Here is a 21,630-nt window from a genome sequence, read left to right as displayed (position 1 = left end):
GAACAGTCCTAGCATACTTCAATTCTAAGTGGGTCTGATCGTATTGCTTTTTTAGCCCGAACGGAAATGTCTATAGACGGCAGCAGGGGTAGACGCTGCTGTTATTATGCCAACGGCGAATTAAAGATGGATTGAGGAGTGTTCCGTTGCAAAGTTGGTCTTCTCGTTTCCGGTGAAAAGGCAAAAAATACGTTATGATGAAAACAGGACAATTTTAATTAACGCGTGTATGATAAGGTTCAAACAATTTAGTAGAATTTCATGGGCTTGACCCTTTGTGGGTGAGAATGGATGCTTTTATCAGTCCGCTCTGTTTCGTTACCTATTCTTTGACTGAATGAGTAATAATGACACACTTTTATTCAAAGGTTTTGTCACAATGGTGTATGTATACATAAAACAAACGAGCATCTTTTTGCCTTTTGTCCGATGATTGCTTGCGCAGCGCACGGGAGATCCATCATGGAAACATATCATTTACAAACGTTTTTTAAGTATACGATTCATTGAAATGTTGTTGTGAGATCTGGTACCTGTCCCGAATATTGTTGTTTCCAGATTTGGAAGATACTTATTTTTACGTTCAAATATCTACTTATTATTAATGATGTTGAATGAATCGAAAATCGGTGAAATTTCTATTTCTTGTCTCTCACATCGTGTTTAACGTTTTACGTGCCATCTTTAAATCAGTCCCAACGTTGTCAAGCCCTTCAGTATCTTTTTGTCAGGCATGGATACCATATGGTACTACGACTGTCATGCGTGATTCAACATTTTTCTTCAGTAGAGATACGCAAAATTCACTCATTTGGAACAAATGAGCATAAGACCCAGTTAGAACGTCACAAACTATGTTAGGCTATGAAAAGCGAATCCGTCACACTTTGAAAATGAATAACTTACGAATTACGCATCGTGAGCACACAACATTTGGCTTGTAAATTTTCCTGTTTTTTTAAAAAGACCAGCGGAATTATGCCGGACGGTTTTACGGCGGAAAAATAGTGGTGGTCAAGTTTTTGTTCCCCGAAGGTCACAGTACCGCAGAAATTTATCGGGGACTAAATAAGGCCATTAGATAAGGTGGCCTTAAGAACGGAGATTGAAGATCAGCGAGGAAAGAACAGATGTTGGAACCTGAATGACAATCATACATTGCCGTAATCGAAAAAGCAAAGCTTGGATCTTAAAGGCTCTCTCAGCTAAAAATGGAAAAAAAAAACATTTAACGTGTTACAAAATTGTAAGCTATACACTGGAATTGTGTAAGTCGAACAAAAAATGAGTCGATTTAAGGCAAATTCGAAATACGCGTGGTGCACTTTGTGTGCAATTTGCAGAACATTTATCAAGAAAAAAACTCGTCTTTGGGTCGAGCTTTGCCGGGAGCTGGAGGAACATCAAGAAAGAGAAATCAAATTCAATGGCGATATTGAGTAGTTTCGTGCGTACGGTGATAGTATTTTCAATGGACATCAGGGGCATCTGCTACTTGAAGATACCCGCCGAAAATGAAACAATAAATGCAGCCCGTTAGCTTCAGTTTTTTAAAACACTCATTGACCGTTGGCATGCTGATCAAAAGCACACAATGTAATTACCTAGTGACAGTGCCAGACCTCGTCGCCATGCCTTGGTTACTTCCTGGATTGAGCAAAGGAATATCCAACGTTGGCTTTAACCCGCTTACCCTCTCGATATAAGCGCGCGTCACTGCGGGACTTTCTGTACCCTAGAGAGTGCAACTGGTAGATAAGCTATTGTCGAATCCCTTCGAGTAGCCGTAGACAGAGAGGAACACCTCTAATATATATTAAAAAACAATCACCCTAACCCAGCTAGTTTGAGGGTTCTCAGTTAGAACAGGTTAATAATTTAAAAGTTTAACGGCCTAATAAATCTGCCACATATTGTGTGATGTTAGAGTAGCTCTTGTGGCAATCTTTACATTGTGGGTGGTTTGTAGCTAGAGACCGCAATGAAAACATAGATGATTGACGGAATAAGCATCAGACGTCAATCATTTCTCGGTAGCGTTCCTATACATGGCTGCATGATTACGTTGTTGCATTAGGGATTCGAAGAAGGTACTAAATGTTTGTGCTCTTTCACGACTAGCGGTTGTTAATGTTCCATATAAACGCTTAGTAGAGCTCAATGCGTTTGGCACCGTTATTTTTTTGTGAATGTAATTATATTCGTGCCAAATGCTATATTCCTTCGTTGGTTGCTCGCTGCCTTTTGTTTTATAAACTTCTTTACGCCGTCTTATGCTGATCCCATTCTCGTTTTAGAGATAGGCGTAGTTGACCTATATGTTTGTTTGACTGGTGCCGTACTTCCCGCTTATGTGGGACGCGTTCATCAACTGCTAGGTAACTTTGTTGGGTTAAGTTTTCGTACATTCGCTATTCGCAGTCGTTAAAGAATTTTTCTCAGTTAATTATTGCAGTGTAATTTCCCCTTACATAGCTGGGTCTTTGAGGATAGGTTTGCTTCTTATGTATAACCCCGAAGATGCAGAGTTTCATCAAAACGTAAGCTTACGATACGATTGGCTTGGGACGAGCATCAGTGTCTAATACGAGGTCGTTGTTCTATAGGACAGGGTTGAGGGGAGACACCGTCTTTGAAATGTGCTTTAGCTGTACGATTGCTTGATACACTTTGAGGGGGAATCACCCATGTAACTTCTAACCGACAAATTGAGAACTAGTTATATTCGTCATCTTCTCAGCATGAAGAAGCGACCACTTTCGAATGCAGTGGGTTTCGATAATACATTAACTTAGCCGTATGTTAACAGCAAGCGTACTCTTTGTGGGCGACTGGACTTCGGGAAAAAGGGTTCTTCGATAATAATTGGCTTCCGAGCTAGTTCTACCTGCGAGAAATTGCTCTTCACTGTACTCGGTTCCGATAATAAACTTAAATAAAGCATGAAACTGAGAATACTGACAGAACTCGCTGATACCGGAACGTGAGTTTTGTGGCGTGTGGTCTTTCTATTAGCATTCACGTGGAAAGCACCGCAACGAGCCTTGACAATTTTCATTTTTGCAGGCACGTTTTTATGTTGAACGAGTCATCTTTTTCGAGACACGAAATTAATTCTTTGGTCGCCTAACTTACTTGCTACTGAGATTTCGCTGCCTATACTGTCTTTTCGAGGAGACCGCAAAGATTTTTCTCACCCATACCACACCACTTCCTGACCACAACCCTGACGACGACGACGACAACAACCTTTAGGCAAGCCAGCTGGATAGTACCATGTATACGTAGAGCTTGCATGGATGTCACACAACTACATTAGAGTGAACGACCACCACTTGAAAATTCGTCTGGCTCATGAATCAGTTAACAGCTAGACGGCTGGCTGAATTGGCCGGGACTCAGACGTAGTTCATGGCTCGAATCAGCATTGAAGCTGTTACCGCTTGGTGACGAGCGGCGGCGCTGTATGACCGGTAGGGACTTGTGGTCGACACAAAATTATCCTTTGTTTTCCGCAACATAATCGTTTCACGCATAGCAGGCAGGGCGATTCATGATGATGATATTCACACGGCGTTCTACATGCTTAGCGTAGAATTTCGTTTGCCTTTTATCGTTTACTCAAAATGCAACCATTACACGTAGATGGCTTGTATGCCCTTGTCGTCGGGCCATTGTACTAAAAAGACTCTTCGTTACAAGAAAAGGTAGACCTGCATTAAATTCCCATGTTGTCATAATCGCCATTACAAGCAACACTTATTATCGATTGTTTCGACCGTCCGCTGCTCCTCATCAGGGTTCGGACCGGCAACTGGCCCCCGCTTCGAACTGGTCTTATCCCTTCATTTAAACGACTTCATCCTAAAACCCACAGGTCACTTGCAACAATGGGTGCTCGTGTCTTATGTGTAATCTTATCTCATATCAACACACTGATCTGTATGAAATAATGGATACTTGGTTAATATTAAGACATACCAATGAAAGCTAGATTACGGAGAAATCGTTTTGTACCTTTGCGTCCGTGTCTACACAATATAAAGGTCTCTGGCGTTCTATATATATATATATATATATGTATATATATATAGATTGGATTTTATTTATAAGATTTGCGATCTACAACGTCACTCTAAGCCTAAATAGGGTGAATATCGCGGCTAGTTGGAAACGTCGCGTCCCGAAAACAGTTTTTCAGGACGCGCAAACCAATTAAAAGAGCCTGGTTTAGTGTAAACTGAGCAGGAACTGAGTAGTACTGGAAGGCTGGCTTCAGAAAAATAATTCAATGTCGTTGCATGACGAACGGTTGGCTGACTTCTGCGCACTTAGACAACCTCATTGGCTAAATGTGCAATTCGGTTTCAGTGCGACAAAAATTTATCATGGAGGTGACAGGCGGTAGAGGCCGAATGCGTAGTTTGATTAGTTTTCGTACTGTGCACTAGGAACCGCAGCCTTCAGATTGAAGGACCACTCCGTGTTGATCAACAGTGGTCAATCTCTTCCAGCGTTTGGCATAGTCAAGCTTAAATGAGGGCATCCAAAGGCCAATAATACTTCCCGTTAACATTTTTGACTTCGATTTTTTCCATTGTGTTCCACTATCGGTATTCTTCATCAATGCTCTATCATATCTCGTACGGATATAGGTGTGTAACTCGTTGGACACTGGCGTTTTACCCGCTGCCTCTAGTAACATATAATCACAATTGTCTTTTGAGGTCATGTTGAACTGTTAATTATTATTATTATTATTATAGGGTATTTTTTATACCCCATATATATTCATAATTTACTATGGCTACCTTGCTTATTAATTATTATGAGTAGTAATGCGCTTATTGGCATTTTTACTAGTAAAATTACTTGTGCAACTAAAGTGTACAATTTTACCATGTTTATTAATCGTACGGTCAAGTAAATATATATATGAAAATCAAATTTACTAGCTAGAAGGTAGGTAGGTAGGGGTGTTTTTTGATGTCACGACATTTAGCGTTACATAGTCGATTTAATGATTACCTTTCCTGTGGTACGTCGTGTAGTCGCGTCGGCAAAGCCGTCGTCGGCTTTACCTCAGGTCTCATTGAAGTAACACACGAACATGTATAGTATTCTTGGTCGCGCCATGAATGTACCACAAACAGAACAGTGTCTTCCGAGTATTTCGGGTAGTCGCTGATTGGCGTTGTGCAATGACGCGCGACGTTCAGCTGCTGTCGCCACCGATACGTTTCAGCAATAATGCATAGGCCACTTTTAGATAAGAAGGAAAAAGGACGACTGTTGAGGTGTTTCTTCACGGTCGACACAACAGCCTTGCTGAGTCGCAAACGCTTCTCTATGTGTGTGCATCTATGCAAATTAGATTACACAATCGCATATGGACACATGCACATACTATGATCGATTCGTCATTTTGAATTTACCGATCGATGATGGAAACGAGACGTGTGCTGCTGCATCGTGTACAGCCAGAACTGTCATTTATTTTATCACCAACATTCAGTAGCACCGTCCTAATCGTTCTAATCATGGTCATCATTACAATGCAGTAATAATACGTCCCTAATAAGAGAATCGCTGATTCATACTGGTCTAATACGAACACACACATACTTTGTTTTTGGGTTACCTAATGTGATCTATATTAGAATAGATGATACTCTTTTCTGTCTGTAGAGTCGATAGCTGTTTGTGAGATGCAAGAAAAAACTAATTAAGGGCAATAGTTAACGTCTGGATAAACAGATTTACATCGGATTTAATATCAACTAGTAGTATTCCAATTCATTGTCTTTTTTGTTATTCTTCGTTTGTTTCCTTATCGCAAACATATGATGCTCTGACGTCGTAGCTGCTAAACCCACTAAACCCTGGGGTGCGATGTACTCGGAGGCTGGTGGTCTGAATGGTGCCATGCGACATTTGTGGGACTCTGTTGAAGTTCTTGTAGTTATGAACTCGTTTGATGATGCTAATTAAAATTAAGCAGAAGAGGACGTGAACGAAGGAAATGCTAGCGTTTTTTCCTGAGGAAGAACTGATTCCGCAAAAAATGTTTTTAAGGAGATTTTTGCGATGTAATCATCTCCTCATCCGGTGTCAACTAAGCCGAAAAACAAACTCGTATGTCGAATTGTGTAGAGCATTACGAAGACGTGAAACAGCCATTGTTTCTCTTTGCCGTTCTACAAAATGCGGCATCAAACGATTAGCATCAAAAGTCGTTTTTTCTTTACATCTTACGCATATTTGATACTCACAAGATTCTTTTGTTGTCCATTAGGTACCTATTTTTATGGATGTATGCATCTTTATAACCAAATAGTCATCGGTAGATCTGAGATAGACTGTAGGCGTGGTGTTTATTGAGATTTTATCTCGTTCTTTTTCTAGTTTACGTTTTCGAATTCTCCAGTGCGTGGTTCCTCTCCTGTGCCATGGCAGTATTGGGACGTTTTTTCCTCTTACCGTATGTGCAGGTATGATTGAGGCCTGCCAGGTTCGCCTGTCGTGGTCTGCGTCGCCGTCGACGCCGTCACCGTAGCTTCGGTAATTCGGTGGTGATGAAAATTGTCAAAACTGGCCACAGTTGCCAGGGGGCATCCGATAGCGTAACTGATGATGGAGCTACTGTTGTTATGGCTGGCGCAGACGCGACCGCGGTAGATGTTATGGACGTACAGCATCCGGCGGTGACGATGAACTCTTTGCTTTGCCCTTAGCGCCGTTTCCGTTGTGCTGTTGAAATTTCACTCGATTTGTCGTCTTAGCCCGAGTGCATTTTGTTTCCAGTATCTGCAGCAGTAACTGCTCCACCGCTACGTTCGTAACAGCTTCATCTAGTAGTGCTCTTATGACTACTAAGCCAAAGCTACCATTTGTACCACTTTCCCAGTCGGTGCTGCTTAAAAGTAGTCGCCGATGCTCCCGCTGCTGGCAATAGCGGTGCTATTTTTCCCATTGTTGTTCAGCAAAAGTTCCTGGTGCTCCTGTGAACCTTACAAGTCGGGATCGCCGATATCGTTCGCGCAAGGGGTCAGTCCGTCGAAAGCAAAAAAGTGCTAGGCTCGATAGCTCTGCTCACTCATTACTTACGCACGCACTCGCACAAATATGCATAGACTACATATTGAGACTTTTGCTGTCGTCTTTTGCGCCGTTACCGCTATTGCGGTCAACGCGGTCGTGGCAACGTTATGCTTTCAAGCCCACAAACCAGCGCTTGGAGCCAGCCCCCTGTGATGGTAATGATGTCGTGTCAAAAGTGAGCGTCGTCCAACATTGCCATCAACAACAGTCACAGGAGTCATGGCGGCGCCCGACAACTATTGCTATCATCCATGGCGTCGACTGTTGGTTGACCAATTGGAAACCGACGCGGACATATGTACAGACAGACAGACAGAAAGGCAGCCGTAAGCGAGCAGGAGTTAAGGGCCATTATCAATATACAGCGTCAGGCAGCGCCTCAGAGACGAGCGAGCCGACGGCGGCAATAGGGCAAAGTAAAATTCAGTCAGGGATGGGGTGACGCTGGTGGAAATCGGCCGGCTTCATAGGAAGACGTAAGAAAGGAAAAATGGGAATAGTGTGAATAATGATGGCTTTATTAACGACAGCTGAGGCGCCCAACGATAACAGCAATCGGTAGCAGATATAATCGTCACAACTAGAACCCACGAGAGCTATAATAACTATTTAAATGACGAACAAAAATTTAGCAGAAGATTAAATCACTTATCCGCTCAGTGTCACCACCAGCGTTGCGGAGACCGTCGTTACGGCTGTTGCCATCATTGCGGCCGAAACAAGATAACGGGACGACGCTGAAATAAGCGAAGTAGATTTTTACAGCTTTCCACTTCCAAGCAAGTTTGCCACCGGCTGCAGATAAATGTTTGGTAAAATACATGTGCTTATATATATATAAGATAGGGAAGTTGTTTAGCTAAAGTCAGAAGAATACGGTATCTGTCAGGAAGTAGGACTTACTAATACAAAATTTATAGATGGGTCACTCATGTGAGTCATTAGAACTGATGCCGTACAATTTTGAGGACGGGACCTTCGCTTTGCGTCTGCAGTCCAAAGTAAACTTGTTACCTGTAGTGAAATGGTTAAAATCAGTATCTGTATTCGTTCGGTATTAAAAGCGGGTTGTGAAGTGACCATGTCGATGCAATAAAAATGCTTCTCTGATACCAGGGGTGCAATGTAGGATAACTAAATATTTTTGTTCAGAAAAGAGGAACTAGGTTTGCTGTTGCTGGCAAGACGTACGTACAGTTTAATTTTGGGTCTTGCCGTATACGTTTTGGGGTCTGTCCGTAACTATTACAGCACCCCATAGAAGACAAGCAGATGTTCCTTTACAGAGATTTGTTTGCATTTTTCGAGCGTCCCATCAGCCATACTTTGTGCCGGGTATCTTTTACTTAAATATGCACTAGATTTCCTTTTTACATGCACATTTTATGCAAAAAGAAGGCTTTACTGTATCGAAGCTCCCGTCGTCTGCAGACAATCTTCTCTACTCGGCGTGATTATTATGACAGACAGAATTACGTGTCAGTGTTAGTGTCGCTAAAAAAACGCACACTTAACTAACCCCTAAAAACTCTGTAATTGACCCAAACTACCGCAAATTCAATAATACCGGGGATAGCAGTAGGGTAGTTTAACATCGCTTTAGCTGGTTTTCTGACCAAAGAAACTTCATGTAGGTCGGATGCCGGTCTGTCTCAACCTAACGATAGCCAAAGCGTAATCTTTCAATATGAGTGAGTATTCAAAGCACGGCAAAACCTTGAGTACTCTAATAAAGATATCATCACCCCACTATTATAGTAGTGGCCTGTGCTGCTATGTTAAAGTTTACATATCACCATTAATAACAGCAGCTGCATACAAAACTTCAGGTGGATCTATCTATCTGATACTTCAGGGCAATCGCAGTGGGCGATTATAGCAATGGTACCCAGCTGGGTCGATATCGGTGGCCCTTCAACTACAATAGCAGTGGCAACAGCAGCTTATACAGCAGTGGAAACGTAATAAAATCAGTGACAATATAAGCCCCACAAGCTCAAATCTCATAGCACTATCTAAATAGCAGTCGTGGCCCTAAAGTAATTCAGCGACGTTCGGTCGAAAACCCTTCAGGTACCGTGCCGGCGAAGCCCATCATCGAAGAGATCATCGCTGTGCAGAAAACTGGAAGGCGTATAAACAGCACAGAAACGGTCTAGCTCGGTTTGATACAAGCCAACAATTGAAAGCGACAACGAGCGTTTGCCGCGTTGGTTATAGTGGTAACGGCTGCAGTGGTACTATTGCCATTACCGCTGCAGCCGTTAAACGGCAGCAACCGTATCAATGCCATCACGAGTTCCAGCGCGCCTCGCCTTGTCAGTCAGCGAACTTCGGTAAACTACATAACCGTTACTGCAGTTGTTAGTGTTACAGGCATTAGTTCCAGCTCGAACAATCACTGCCGTCTTTATATTCCCCAACCACTGACCTCCTCCCACCTCGCGGCCGCCGCCGCCGCCGCCGCCGCCACTAATCCGACCCATGTCGTTCTGTTCATTCACAGATGTACAGATGACGATGGCCAGTCGTGTTCGTCCCGTTCGTAGAAATAAAAGTTGTAGTAATACAGAGTTGTGGCGGGACTGCAGTAGTCCTAAAATAGCATCAATGGTTATCACAGTTCAGTAGAATAATATGCCTAACGCGGTGATGACCGCCTTGATAGGAACGTCAGCGCCATGATATCCGTTGTTGCGGCTCTGGCCTCTGCTAGAACTTCTGCATCGTTTAGGGTATAAACAGTAGCTTCTTAGAGCCGCCGTCGTCGCTCCTCCTGTGGCTAATAGTCGATCGAGGCCGGCATTCTACCCTATGGCAACCTGTGTCGTTGTTGCTGCCGACATGGCCGTTAGGTTATTTTCACTGGCAAAATGCTTCGGCTTGGAGTCCGATTTTAGCGAGTGAAAAAGAAGCCTTCAGAGTAATAGTAAGATTTGTTGGTCAGTCGATCGTTTTCGTGGTCAAGCCGGCCGGTGCCAACAAACGAACCCGTGGACGGACAGCTGAAGCGAATGGTCTGATCATGCGATTTTAAAGGACATTTGTTTTCTAAGGCGAGACTAGATTCTCGAAAACGTTGCTCAAACTCTGTCGACACGAAACAACCGACATCTTTGCATATATACACGCCTATTGCGCGAATATTATTCTTATTGTATGTTTTGCTTGCCCCTTAGCAATCGAACGATTTTTTTTGGGTCATTTGTGTATAAATTAAATTACGTGAAGTCCTGATGAGTTTATTACGTATTTTATTCTATAGAAGCATCTGAATGACACAGCCGATCGATGTCCAGATGTGCCGCCCTTCATATTGCTTTTTTGTATTTGCGAGGTAATACCCGTTTCGGTGGCCACGTTTACAATGTCAAGAAGTGATGCAACATATATAAAATGGTAAGGGTAGCACATTACATAAGGCAGAAAAGATCCGATCATTTAAACTCGAGATCAAAAAATATCTGTCCCTTTATAAGTGTCATAAGAGAATCCTTTACTTTTTCTTTCTTTCAACACAATCTACTACTAGAAGTGTAACCGAAAGAACATCGCTCTATCAGACAGTTTTATAGGTTAGCGTCTCATTTCTTGCTGATCAATTTGTTTATTTTTACTCGTCAGCACGAGTCTTTGAAGTAATACCCACATGAACAAAGTTGTGCAAAGCATGTTACATGCCCAATATCCATAGGAACCGTCAGCGCGAGAGTTTAGCATTATGTGTTTATACTTTAAGAAAAATATGTCTTGTCAGAAGCGTTTTTAAAAAGCGGATAATTGCCTCTATTCGACTAGGAAAAGCTAACTAATTGCCCATGGAGAAATAAAAGAATTTAACATATAAAGGTCTGACATAGTTTGCAACCCAGAAAAGCAACAAAGCGTACGGGCGTCTACTTGCTGCTAGGTCGCGACACGCTTTTCTGCTCGCATAGATGAATCGTTTAATGTAGGCGATCGTTTGGCGGATTTTTTTTGATGAGCTGTCATCTTTGTCAGTCAACTCCTGACAATATTTGCGATCAATTATGGCCAGCAGAACTTGCGGACACAGCATCATTTTTTAGCGATGACCTGGGCCAAGTCAAGACCCTTTGGGTGATTCCGCCGCTTCGTTCCCTATTTTTTTTTGTTTCGTTCTCTACCCCACGTATCGTAGTTTTCTCTCCATCTCAGATTCGTTATCGCTGTCTGCTCTGATCTTCTGTTCCGTTAAACGTAAGTGGCCTGTTTTTTTTCTAATGACGATGCAGTTTCAACGGCCAGCAGCGCCGCCGCCACCGCCGCTATCGAACATTCGAGAACCGCTTTTGCCGAAAAAACTTATTGTACCGAAACCGAAAGATGTGGCGTCTCGGGTCGAGTTCTGAGTCGGAGGTTTAAGCCGGTAACTTACGCACATGAGCCAGCTCCTTTTTTGTTGTTGCTACTGCTGCCTGTGTTGTAGTTGTTGTTGATGGTGCTGTGAGAGCAAGGGAGAGGTTCCCTTTGTAAGTGTAATTGGTTAAGCAAACGTTGGTTTCGTCCGACCGGCTGGCCCTGCAGCATGCACAGCTAGTCGTAGGGTGATCTGGTCTTTTGCTTCGACCAGCCGTCTTCAACCGCATCTTAAAAACAACGCGCAGTGGGCATAACAACAACTTTGACGCTCACTAACGCCGAACTTATGCGGCTGGATCAGAGTTTTGATGCGTCTTGCCTTTTCCTCTCGTCTAGTGCCCCGTTAGATCGTGATCGCCTTTGCACAGAGCTGCTGCCAAGATGACTGCGCGGGTCTGATGGCAAGTCGCTATCACAGAGAAGTTCCACCCCAGTCACCAGATAAAGAAAAATATGGACTTGTCGTCTTGCCGATCCTCTTGTTACAGTACGATCCTACAGGTTTTAGCAATAGCAGCAGTGGCGAGAGTAGTAAGAGTAGAATAGTTTGACTGTCCTGCTCCTTCTTTTTGTGTCCTATTCCATAATAGATCCGTTGAGCAGACAACTGTTCTTTATCGTGTGATGCACATAGAGACAAAGCAGACGACCAAAACACATCAGTGGTACAATTATACAAAGAAGGGACAGAAGTCCAGACTTCTTCTCTATTTCGACTTTTAGAGGGTGTGCAGGCGGCGCGTACAACTCTATGATAGAGACAAAGGTGCCTCTCACTGACCAACAATACCTGTGCCCCGTTGTGGCACTTCTGTTGCTTTCTGCTACTTCTGCGATTTCTGATCTGTGTGTGTATGTGTATGAATGCCTCTGTAGACGTGTTTGAGGTAAGAGTCTTACGTAAATCCCCGAAACGCATAGAACCACTGTTGAGACGCGTTAGCAAACCGGCAAGCTGCCGATAGAAGAAGAAAGATCATGGTGGCGACGCCGGCGTCAAGAGCTATGATATCTGTGCCGTTGCTCAGACCATCTTCAGGGCTTCTGTGCATCTACACAGGCACCTTCTAACAGCTCAACAGACAAATAGTTATATATATATAGCTATTTATATATGTATATATATGTAGATCGAGAGGCACGTTGTCGCGGTCGTCGCGAATCGTCATCATGCGATCAGTGAAAAATAGTCAAGATATTCGATGTCCGTTCGAAGTACGATTTTTTAGCAATGATCTGCCGCCGGATCAAGACAGTATTCACTTGTCTGGCGTTCCCTTCATTACCAATTCCGAGATAAAAAAAAAACCTGCATGAACTTGGTGTGGGCTTACCTCATTAAATATATCAACACCGATGCGTGTTTATGTTATTGTGTGAGTGTGTGCGTCTGAGTTCCTATATACAATAGCTACAAATGCTACGCTGTTTGACGAAGACATTATTGGACATATGTTAATTTGGAGGAGGCGAAGACTGGAACACGGGGGAGGGGATGTGACCGAAGAAATTTGTATTTATTATGTCTGACGACTCTCGAAACAGGGGTTATTATTCAATGTTCTATCAATTATTACATTACTAAGCCAATTTAACAAGAAAAGTAAATCAATCTTTACATCTATTGCACATACGCTTTTGACGTTCGACAGTTTGTACGAAACCCCATGTTTAGCATCGCCGTCGTACAGGCTGACACGGTTTTCCGCTAACATTAGTCGACGGTGTACTTAAACGCTGCATAGATTTACACGAATCACAGTTCACTTTAAATGTTTTATCATATATTATTATAGATTTAATTGTACCGATCAAATAAACAGGGATGCGTGATGATATTACTGGGAAAATGAATGCGTAACGGTTGTGGCAGTTTAGATTGTGGGTGTGACATTACCATGTGGCTCGAGGGGTCCTCAATGTGTTGTCTTCCTTTCGGTTTCTAAACATCTTAACGTAGCAGCAGAGACCAGCGCACAGATAGGTACACCCGTTTAGAGAAAATGGGCTTCGTAAACCTTTATATGTGAGACTGTGTCGAACTTAAGCGTTGTATATACTCATACACACATTATAGTTCACTTCCCTCGTTGCCCTTCGATATTGACTTATGTCGCATTCAATTAAAGAAATCAGCATCGGGAAATCAATTCTGATTCTGACGATACGTCTAAAGAACTCTCACAGCCAACGTAAACGCGAGAACTGCTACAGGCAACAACGATATTAATGTCAGTCAGTAACAAACAACGTAAAGAGACATGGCTAAAAAAGAACACAGTTATTATTTGACATGTCATTTATTATTGTTTCATTATATATCGGTTTTTGTTATTGGTGGTGCGGACCTCTCATTTTGTTGGCGGCGACCCCGCCGCTATCTTTGTGACTCGGTAATTGTTGCAGAACTGCCACTTCAGCTAAGGTCTGTGAGTGGGGCTGTGTTTCACATACGCAAGTAGCTGCTGTGCCGAGAAAAAATTGTAATCGCCCTGCTGTTTTTTTGTTAATGAGATCCCTGCGGAGAACGACTTGCAATAGCCGCTGAAAGCGTTGATATGAGCAATGGCTGCGACGTCTGCAGTGGCAGCAACGGCTGCAAATGGTGACTCGAGACGAAGGGTTGTGGGAAATAGAGAAAACGGGGAGTGGGGATTTGCGCGACTGAGGAAAGCCAACATCGACGGGAACATTGCAACTAAACAATAAGCTTCACCGTTTTCTTTGACATTATTGTAGACGAACTCATCTATATCTAAATGGTTGAGGGTGATCGGCGTAAGCGATGCAAGGCTGTTCACAACCGAAACAGAGATGCGCACTTGGAAGAGGAGATGCCTGATGGGTGCGCGTACCGCAACATTTCAGGCCATCGTTTGAGAGAAATTAAAAGCAAGATTTATCTGAAACTGCTGCCCATCGATCACCATGGACAACTGGCATATGGAACGGTCATCTATGGCACTCACCCTTCTCACCCATAACGGCTTTTACGGTCGTCCCACGACAGCACGTCTAAGTTAATGCTAGTCTAGGCTATCGGTTTATTTTCCAGAACCACTACATCGTTCGCATAATGGGGATGTGCATTGTATGGACCCGGCAAGTCTCACAAGTGTGCAGAAGCACAGTCCGGTGTATTGATGCCTGTTTACAGTCTCATACTACGCCTTTTTACGCAGAGCACGAGCATCGGAATTCGAGTATAGAGAATAAGTCAAAGGTACAATTAGCTTACATAATAGAAATACCTATGTTAATATACGATCCGCGGTGGCGAATGTCAGTGCATCAGTCGCAGTGGCAAGATAGCTAGCATTCAACTACCGTATGCGTGTGGACATCTTTACAAATGCATGTGCATGTGTAAATACTGTGAACATGTGCATGTGCAGATATACTTACTTGTGGTAATTATGGATACGGATTCTTAGTCGGCTAAGCAGCCGACGACTCATGTACAAATCCTAAAGGATTTTAGTGAATTATCTGATGATGACGGCGGCTGATATTTTTTGAGCGTGTCAATCGTTGATTGATTGATCGTTTCTGACTATGGATCGAAGCCTGTACAGCAATCTGCCCCGTTGTATAAGGTAATAAAGTGTGCAAAAGCGGGACTAGCGGTCATGACGACGATGATAGTATCAGGTACGCCGTAACACCTAGCCGTTCGCAGCTGTGGTTTGTGCTATTTGGTCCAATGCGTCCACCGAAGCGGCACTGAGCACGACATTTGCTATTATCTGGCAACCGTCGTACAGGAAAGGGAGCTGGGGGGAAAAGGGGACTGCTACCCCTTGTGTCACACCAACAAGCAGAACGGCATATCTCTTCCGAATCTCTTTCTTTTTTCCGCCCTGCCATATTGCTGCACTGGGAAAACATTCGTTCCATTGAGCGCGATCACGTTCACCAGCCCGGTGCACCACAACAGCATTGGCAGAGAGTTCACTAGGCAGTAAAACATCCCCCATATCTCACGGAGTGACTTAAGGGCGGCGTCCGTTGAACGAAGTGAATAATGACGGCAAGCCGAATTGACAGAATGGAGAAAAGGGGGTATCGTGTCACCATACTATAATATGTTCTCGCTAGGAGAAAGACAAACGCAGCTGAAAGAACCACGGCACCGCCGATCTTTCGTCCTGCTACTCGGAACAAATTTACGACGGAAGGAATAATTTGCAGCCGCTTCAGTCAAGATTGCTACCATTATTACTAGTGTTTTCGCTTACCGAGGTCAATGAATGAGCGAGTGACTGGATAAGACACGGGCCGGAACGTTACGGACGTCAAAAGGCCATATCGCTGCTGCCAATGTACGCCCCTTGATACAGTCATACCTGCAGCTACGTGGACAACAGTAAAAAGATAGACAATAGTGAGCGAGAGGGACTAGTTGCGTGTAGTGTGCCTAGGTGGCGCGCCTAGCGTGAACAAAAAACTGGAAACGCCGCACGCGAAAACATAGAAAAACCGAAAAAAAGCATGATAGAAAGCGTTTTGCAGCTAAAACGCCGCGCAGCACAAACACCGCTGTGCTGCCTCACGACTTAACATAGTAAATGTTACGCGGCAATATAACCATTTCGTGCATAATTGGAGTTAAATAACGCCGAATATATGGTATATATTCTAAGGAAAGGTATAAATAATTAAACGTGTGTTCACTATCTCCTGTTCTGACCTGAGGGAATACGCTAATGAGAAGTTCTGTTCGCTACCTATTAATTTCGATTTGTCGCGTACCTGAGAATGGATACTGTGGGAACATGAAAAACAGGCATGGCAGCACCCATTTATATAGAGGCTAGTTCGGGACTTACCGTTAATTCACACAAAGTTGATTCAGGATGCTCGGAAATTTCAGCCGGTTGGAAAATAATTGCTCCATCTAGTGTCACAGGCATGATGTGAAAACTTTGTGTCATTTCCGATTTGCTGGTTGAAAGTTTAAGCCAGGGAGAAAAACCTCTATTTTTCGAGACGCAATTAGATGTTTTCAGCTTGGCGACGATTCAGACACGCGTTAAGATCAAGAAAGGATTCCACGGAAGCCTTGACGTGCCCTTGACGACGTTCCGCGCATTTAGTGACATTCAGAACACTATACTTCTTCAAAGCCTTCGAGCCAACTATGAACCCAAGTTTTCTTTCGAGAAGTTCATTTAAGGCGATAATGCGCACGGACCGATCAACGCTGTCATCGCAACAGATGTTCAGGCACCTTTGTGGCGCTAAAGTGACACTGACACGTATCTTTCAGGCTTGGCAAAGATAAGGTCTAGCAGTCGACTTAAAAATGCCTGAAGACAAAGGCAACAGCTTGCGGGAATTAAATTTCGAGGGTGCGTTCGAGCTTGCCGTCCTTCAAAGTCTACGACGTTATGGTGCCAAAATGACAAGTAGTGGGATGGCAAACTAGCTATAATTGTAGGTATAGGTAATGACCAAAAAGTAGCCATAGCGGTAAAACAGGACCACTTTTGCTAAAAACGAGGTACAATACGAGGTAGAACAACTGTTTTAGTCAAAGATCTACATGAACAATGTGCATCAGCTCGATAGGACAAGGGAAAAACAAAGCAAACTAACCGTAACTTTCAACTTATAGTCGCCGAGAACGACTTCAAAGAAGCTTCATTGTTTTTCTTTTGTTAGACTGGTATACAACGAATTTTACAAAAGAAACATTACTACCGCTGTTGTTGTCTACTGATGTTGTATTCGCTCTCATCTAAGTGTGTAGACGTAATTACTTGGGATCCCATAGTCGAAGCTGCCGACAATCCATTGAGATCTTTCCAATGTTCGGTCGTTAGAGTGCCGGCAAAAAGTGACAAGGGGAAGCTATTGGAAACTAAAAATAGAAAGCCTTCATATGATAGATATCCATTCAAACCCATTAACAAATAATAACGCCGGTATTACTATAACTACCCCGTAGAATTGCTGGTTGAACGTACGAGGTCTAGTCGAGTACGTCGTTCAGAGCAGGCTGTGTTTCAAAGTTAAGATTAAATGTCGGGTCGTTTTTGCTAAATTGCCCGCAGTTATAGTTCTCTATCCTTTCAATTGCACCTGTGTATTCAGTTTAGTTGTACCGACATACTTTTCCACTACCACTCACGATGTAGTTACAATACGAACCTATAATAGGGAGCCCAATGGGTATTTGTGGTGCTGAGCTAGCGGCTTGGTGACCGCTGTCGTCGTCGCCATTCTGTAGCTCTATTCAGCGGCAGCGAAAACGACCGATGTATTGATTTCTGCTCGGAATTCTGTCGGTTACTAAAGCTGTTGATATGGGCTGGTCAGCGCTCAGCTGGTTTCCAACGTTTAGGCAAAATCTAAGGCGGTATCAGAATATCAAGGAATAGATGCTACTGGCAATAATACCTTCATCGACGGGATATTATGCTATTTGAAGAAGAAGAAGAAGAAGAAAATAGTATATTGCGTTTTGTCGTGGTGTTCCACTTCTGTCGGAATATCGGAGACCCAAGTACGCTTACTATAGTTGACTAGTGAACACCTATACGAATGGGTAACACCATTGGTTTCTGTTTGTAAGTATACTTAAGACAACGAAAACGGGTATATATATTAAGAAAAAAATAATAGTAATGCCTTATATTGAAACCAGCCTCAAACTATTCAAAGATATCTTACCAGCCAGTATGTACGCTTTCCAAGCTTTACACCTAACTGCGAGTTGTCTCGAGTTTTAGGTCTGGTGCTACCGATGGCTGGTTCCCAGCATGAAAACAAAGTGTGTCCATGCTCGGATCCGAAATTCGGACCCAGGTGTATTTCCGTTAGCGCGACCCATTTCATACCTGGCATAAATGAATCGTGGTGGCAATCTAACACAGTGAGAGCCTCAAAACACTTCAAGTGTGTTTGCACAGCAAGAACCTCTATCATGTTCGAAATACATAAAATTATTATCGAATAGTGAAAAGTTCAACTATCGCTGTTTAGCCGGTAAATACATAATGAAATGAGTTCCAGAGGTGTTCGGTTGTAAAAACGAGAAGCGATTCCGTTGTTTACGTTGAACGTTGGACGAAAGGTAAGATATTACGCTTGGAGATTAGTTCTATGAGCTAGCTAGCTACCTTGTGAACATAGACATTCTATATCATTCCGTCAATTCAAGGCCTTACGATAGTTATCAATTTCGTTATTCGATTTCATATTATAATACCGTCATTCGTAAACAGACAAACGCCTGAAGCCCTTTTCAAAGCTCGGACATGTCATTGCTGATATCGTCGCGGTCTAGTTAATTGGCTAAGAGCATGGCTGTGGGGATCGGGTCGTGGACTAAGGAAGGGGGTTATGACCATTACGTTGCTGGCCACATCGAGATGGCAACAATCAAAGGCTTGCCCTCGAAGTGCACGTGAAAAATTGTTGGTCGTCAAGTAGGTATGACAGCTACATAACCTGGTTTTCTTTGAAAAACATACAGTTTCAGCAGAAGATGACGATTGCGTTCTCCGCCGGAATAATAAAAGTGCCAGCAAAACTCCTATCGATATTGTAAGTAGACTAGCGATCATGCACGTATATTTATTCAAATATCGAAAACGTTTACTTCAGCGTTGGTTTGAATAGTATCTGTTATGTTGCTATATGTTATATGTCCATCGTATCAGTGGCCCACACTGCCAGATGCATTGATGTGACAATAATTATCGCCCAAAAAAAAGTAACGTTCTATCATCTATATTTTTAGCTAGCCTACCAGATAAAAAAGAGAGTTGTTTGTGTTCATTGAATAAGTATAGGACAAAAAAAAAGTGGGCACGATGCATGTTAAAAACGGCATCAATAACAATAATAAGAATTATTCTCTGAGAAGGACGACACTCGATGGTATTCAAAGTCCTTCATTTTACGGAGTATCGTTGTACTCACCGACCTATATCGTTGTTGACTTTGCCTCATTATAGCAGTATCTCGCTGAGAAATGCTGCTATGTAAAGCAATGGCAAAGTTTTCCTGTAACTTTCCTTTCGCTTGAGTAGATGATTATTATTTTCTGTATTTTTATTAACAAAATACATATCGAATTGTTAAAGGCCTTTGCTATTAGAAATATGGTGGAACTTTTGTGTTTATTGACATTGACGTTGTGCGCGGTGACGTCAGTGAATGAATCGACAAATGACGATGGGCTGGTAAGCGGCCTTCTTATAGTTCCTTTAGTAACACACGGGCCTATGTAGGTTCGCAGCTACAAGTTTCCACAGCGTGTATATTTAGTACTGATGTGTTAAGTCACGTCTGGGCAGCAATGTAACGGGCGCATGTTGAGATGACAAGTCATGACGGCCGCAGGAGTTGCAGCTTTTCCTTTACCTGATAACTTCAATGGTGCCACCTCTGGTGATGGTTAACGGCACAATTGGGTGAGCAGCATGATGGGTTATCGATTTGATTGGCACCCGCTGGACGTTTCATCTTCGGTCTGACGCCTCCTTTGTTACCGTTATTCATACACTGTTCTGGTTTTTCTTCGTGTACCACTATCACCGCGAAGTACACAGGATGCTCTACGCATAACTCACTCTGGATGCATTTCGTCGCCTGTGCCCCTCTTCTTCAACTTGCACGGGTGGACGACGGCCATGAAGTAATGTGACGGCAAGTTACCAAAAACAAGTTTCCGGTTAATTGTAGAACAGCTAACACGGTTCTGTACGCGCTACCGTCAGAAAGCCGCGCAGGCTGCCATCTGTTGGTTTTCGATTCGTTCGATACGGTACTACACGCGGCGTTTAGTGATTATATGTAGCCATACGCAGTGGCTGTCGCGGGGGCTGTTGGCTGTTATGTATGTCGTGCCGGTGCTGTTCGAATGACAAAATGGAGAGCAACGGCGAACGGTGTTGAACGGATGATGCAGGACAAACAAGGACCGTTTGGACGGATAGTCGCATAAACGTACATTACAGATCTATGCACACGCAAAAGGCAAACGAACATAGCATAAAAAATGAAGAGAGATGGGAGGTAAAACCGCAAGCTAAGAGAAGTGGCGCCAACTTCGTCCAGTACGGCCCTATTGAAACTGTCACATTCGCCGAAGGCAATCTATAACCTATTTGTCTCAGCGAAAAGCGGCGAAGGCTTCCCTAGATATGTATAACATAATATAAAACGACAGTGGTAACCACAAAAACCCGGTGCAACTCTTCAGAGTAATAACAATTGCTGGGAAATTTTCGAGCCAACGGCGCATATGAGTGTGTGAAATGGGAAATTGATTGTTGAATATTGTGAGACAAATACATGCATATTGAATGAATATGCCTCATAGAATCGGAATTTGGAGGTATAGTAACTGAGTTCATCTACAAACTCCATCGTTGAATAACATAGTTTTTTTATTTTATTCAAGCATTGCCTAGATAAAGGTTCAAATGCAATCTTTTGAAGTTTTCTGAATCTGCAATAGAAAGTACTGATTTAACCTAGACTCGATAGGAGATATTATGAAACAGCATTACTTACAAGAACATTTTTTTTTCATTCCTTAAACAAATGAAAACAAGCTATTCGAACGGATGCGATTTTACAAATCACTTATAGAACGGACTACGTCGACTGGCGAGGCAAAATTACCTCCATTACTCTACATTGCAGTTGTCCCTTGATATACAAGCAATGTCTGTTGTCCGTCTGGCTTCCATATCAAAAAAGCAGCTGGCCACAGTTACTTGACGGATCTAATTCAAGTTGAACCCGGACGCGTCAGTATATCGCCGTTTAGCGGGACCGTGCGAGATTTTAGGCTGCATATCGGATACAGTGAAGTGAGTTGTCAATGGCGACGCGTCGTTAACGTGCCAGTCACTGGCCAGTTCGTACCAGCATAGCAACGACAGTATCGACAGGCGATATCTTATCCGTTGCTCTTTTCTAATGACTCATAATTTTTCACTTGTTACCTAGAGATCCAAGGTGAAGACGTCAGCTCCCGTAAGCTCCGCGATCCCTGCTATCCTTGCCTCGACCTCCCGCGTGTCCTTGTATCCTTTGCAAGCTCCGCTAATGGAATAAGTTGAAACTTTTTAGCGCACGCAGTTTGTAGCATGGCGTCTTTGTCCTCAAGCAACTGCGAAGCCACAA

The 21,630-nt window shown here is 43.1% G+C and overlaps 2 protein-coding genes and 1 long non-coding RNA gene across 6 annotated transcripts in view; 2 read left to right on the top strand and 1 right to left on the bottom strand.

Moving 5' to 3' along the window:
- LOC111265259 (uncharacterized) overlaps window positions 1–21,630 on the top strand; it is a 102,206-nt gene that overhangs the window by 20,014 nt on the left and 60,562 nt on the right. The window lies entirely within an intron of this gene.
- LOC147752839 (uncharacterized) overlaps window positions 1–21,630 on the top strand; it is a 55,055-nt gene that overhangs the window by 10,541 nt on the left and 22,884 nt on the right. Inside the window, exon 4 of one of the 4 annotated variants that reach the window (XM_086970414.1) lies at window positions 1,344–1,916. The exons of the other annotated variants lie outside the window; for them this stretch is intronic. The gene's annotated coding sequence lies outside the window, so the exon portion shown is untranslated. Of the gene's footprint in view, window positions 1–1,343; window positions 1,917–21,630 lie in introns of those variants that run through there. 4 annotated transcript variants of the gene reach the window in all.
- The window catches only part of LOC111265260 (uncharacterized), a 32,269-nt gene continuing 18,237 nt past the window's right edge, over window positions 7,599–21,630 (bottom strand). Inside the window, exons 2-3 of the long non-coding RNA XR_002683352.2 lie at window positions 8,005–8,115; window positions 7,599–7,838 (exon numbers count right to left, since the gene is read on the bottom strand). This is a non-coding gene — a long non-coding RNA (uncharacterized LOC111265260). The remainder of the gene's footprint in view (window positions 7,839–8,004; window positions 8,116–21,630) is intronic.

This window comes from Varroa jacobsoni, unplaced genomic scaffold, assembly GCF_002532875.2.
Source record: "Varroa jacobsoni isolate VJ856 unplaced genomic scaffold, vjacob_1.0 scaffold_949, whole genome shotgun sequence".
In the NCBI taxonomy this organism is placed as follows: domain Eukaryota; kingdom Metazoa; phylum Arthropoda; class Arachnida; order Mesostigmata; family Varroidae; genus Varroa; species Varroa jacobsoni.
The sequence above is the reverse complement of the archived record's forward strand: the minus strand, read 5'-3'. Positions and strand labels throughout refer to the sequence as shown.